The sequence below is a fragment of the Dipteris shenzhenensis genome, chromosome 28, assembly GCF_047967505.1.
Source record: "Dipteris shenzhenensis isolate YYH24624 ecotype China chromosome 28, Dip_SZ_1.0, whole genome shotgun sequence".
NCBI classification, from domain to species: Eukaryota; Viridiplantae; Streptophyta; class Polypodiopsida; order Gleicheniales; family Dipteridaceae; genus Dipteris; species Dipteris shenzhenensis.
In genome coordinates this window covers 51,161,123-51,164,489 of record NC_141623.1, presented here as the reverse complement: position 1 = coordinate 51,164,489, position 3,367 = coordinate 51,161,123, and positions in this window count along the sequence as shown.

Below are 3,367 nucleotides of genomic sequence, written 5' to 3'. Positions count from 1 at the left end.
TGTTTTGATTATACCACAAATAAGCTAATCCACAAATTAAATTGTTGTTGAGGCAGGATTGCTCCAGTTCGGCCACAGAGAGAAACGGGAGCACATATTCATTGATACACACACGGATCCGCAATAGGCTGACCACGAGACAGTTGGAGCGACTAGTGTTTTGTCGCTCCAACTTGAGATTATTGAGGCGTATCCGTGTGGCTGACAGTCCACGACAGGTTGGATTTATCTTTCTTTAAAGTTTAATCCATGTCACATGAGTCCATGACAATGTTGTGAACTTATGGTAAGTTGGTACTAACATTTTTGTATGTACTACGTACGTGAGTCCTGATGAGGTGCAGTTATTTGCTGAGGCTGCTACTCGTGAGGAGCGAGAGGTGGATTTAGAGGAGTGATTGTACTCGATGCTCCAGCGGTAGATGGATGCAGTCGATATGAGAGAGTGATTTTCTACGATGTTACGGAAAGGGGCGGGGTAGTCATGGATGCGAGGGGGAAAGAGGTGATGGAGTATATGCGGGGGGTAGTTTCAAACATATATAGAAATTGTTTTATAAAATTTAAAGATCAGGATAGCCGTTTAGTTGGGGAGGTCCTAGAGTCTGTACATAGTTGGTACCCCAATCCCCCATGAGTGACATTTTCAGATGTATAGGGAAGGATGCGAGTAAGGGAGATCTTAAGTAATAAAAGATCTCAGCTTAAGAAACTCGCGTACGATGATGGGGTCAATGTAGCTACGGGTGGCTATCCTTTCAAGAAACCTGCCACTGCGCACAAACGCGAGTGGAAGGAGGCAAAGAAGCTGTTAAGCCACCTAGCGGTGACTTCATGTGTCGTGGGGAATCTTGCAACAAGCTGCTCGCGAGTGCTCAACCTCCGAGCAACATCCTTTGGGGAGCTGGTTCAAGTAGTCGTGGCGATGCTGTCACCGGCACCGTCCTCGGATTCGATCCCTAGCTGCCACTCGATCGTAAGGGGGAGAAAAGAAAGAAGTAGAGAGGGGAAAGAAGCGAGCATGGTGAAAGGGGAATCGATCGTAGGAGTGGAAGCAACGGAGAAGCAAAAGAAAGGAGAGACAATGCACAACACGAGTGAAGGAAACACTGTCTTCTATTCCAAGGCTTCAACAAGGGAGAATGAAGACCAAGTCAACCTCTTGGCCTTTTATACACATACCTTTTGAAGGGAGGTTCAACCCTAAAATGGCCTAAGCCTTTATTATCCTATTCTATTGGCCCACGGCCTATAATGAATGTATTTACAAATGAATGGAATTACATATGAATAGGCTATGCTACTTGCGTAACATGCCCCCCTTCCTGTTCCAAATTCCATCCTTGGAATTTTTAGGCTGGCCTGGGTTTCAAAATGTTGGGTGTGTGTATATTCATTAAAAACTGTAGTACGGGGTCTATAGATTGATTGCAGGTTATTGCAGCATTTGGAGGTATTGCAGTGCCCCATGTTATTGCAGCGCCAGCTATTGCAGTGCCCAGTTATTGTAGCGCCCCCTGACTTGGATGATTGTTGAAATGTCCACTGATCCAGTTGGTCTTTGTCCTTTCCTCGAGCATTGATTAGTAGTTCATATTGTATTCTTGGCACTTTGTTTGATCAGTTTGATATATGTTGATGCATTAATTTGTTATTGCAACATGCCCCGTAAGGTGACACCTGTGGTTTATTTTTGTGCATCAACATACTGAGTGTGATGGAACCTGTGTATTGGAGCATTTGGGGTTGGAATTTGTCTTACTCCTTTGAGTTTCTTCTGCACGCTGCATTAATCTGTTAATGCAGTGCCCTGTTACGCAAGTAGCATAGACCAATCATTTGTAATTCCATTCTTTTGTAAATGCATTCATATAGGCCGTGGGCCAATAGATTAGGAAATAAAGGCTTAAGGCCAATTTTAGGGTTGAGCCTCCCTTCAAAAGGCATATGTATAAAAGGCCAAGAGGTTGACTTGGTCTTCATTCTCTCCTTGTTGGAGCTTGGGAATAGAAGTCAGTGCTTCCTTCATCCTTGTGTCGATTGTCTCTACTTCTCTTGCTTCTCCATTGCTCCCACTCCCACAATCGATTCCCCCTTCACCACGCTCACTCTTTTCCCCTCTCTACTTCTCTTCTCTCCCCCCTTTCAATCGAGTGGTAGCTAGAGAGAGAATCCAAGGACGGTGCTAGTGACAGCATCGCCGTGACGGTTTGAACCAGCTCCCAAAGGGTTGTCGCTCGGAGCTTGAGCACTTGCGAGTGGCTCGTTGCAAGAATCCCCACGACACGTGAGGTCACAACATGTGTTTAGCCACTAGGCGGTGACCTCACGTGTCATGGGGATTCTTGCAACGAGCCGCTCGCAAGTGCTCAAGCTCCGAGTGACAACCCTTTGGGAGCTGGTTCAAACCGTTGCGGCGATGCTGTCACTGGCACCGTCCTTGGATTCTCTCTCTAGCTACCACTCGATCGAAAGGGGGGAGAGAAGAGAAGTAGAGAGGGGAAGAGAGTGAGCGTGGTGAAGGGGGAATCGATCGCGGGAGTGGGAGCAATGGAGAAGCAAGAGAAGTAGAGACAATCGACACAAGGATGAAGGAAGCACTGACTTCTATTCCCAAGCTCCAACAAGGAGAGAATGAAGACCAAGTCAACCTCTTGGCCTTTTATACATATGCCTTTTGAAGGGAGGCTCAACCCTAAAATTGTCCTTAAGCCTTTATTTCCTAATCTATTGGCCCACGGCCTATATGAATGCATTTACAAAAGAATGGAATTACAAATGATTGGGCTATGCTACTTGCATAACATGCCCCCCTTCCTGTTCTAAATTCCATCCTTGGAATTATGATTGCCTGGGCTTCAAAATGTTAGTCGTAAGACACGCTTTTATTAAAGCGTGGCGAGCAAATAGTTTTTTTGATAATCCGGTGAAGTAGGGGTGTGGCGGCCAAAAATGGGTGTCGACCATATCCTCGAATGTGCGGATATGGCAGGCATGTAGGTTCCTTACTCGAATATATAGTCGACATATCTACTTAAGGTCCGGGCCGATGTCGGGATTGAAGACTATCTCATGCCGCAGGCCGAGCTCCCTCTCTTCCAAAATGGGGGACTCGTCTGGCATGGTGTCGAGGAGCAAAATGAGAAGCCTATTAAAATGGCTTGCCGCTACAAATGCCGGGTCGGGAACCTCCTGATGGCGGCGGTTCCACTCTCGCAGTTGAGATGCGAGGCCCTTGGAAGTGAGTGTCGGGGCAAAACTGAACTTGGGAAAATTATAAACAATGTTTGGATCTTGCTTTTGCAAGTCCTTAAATGTTGTCCAGCCCCACCTTCTGGTTGCGGGCATAAACGTCGGGTCGATAGGT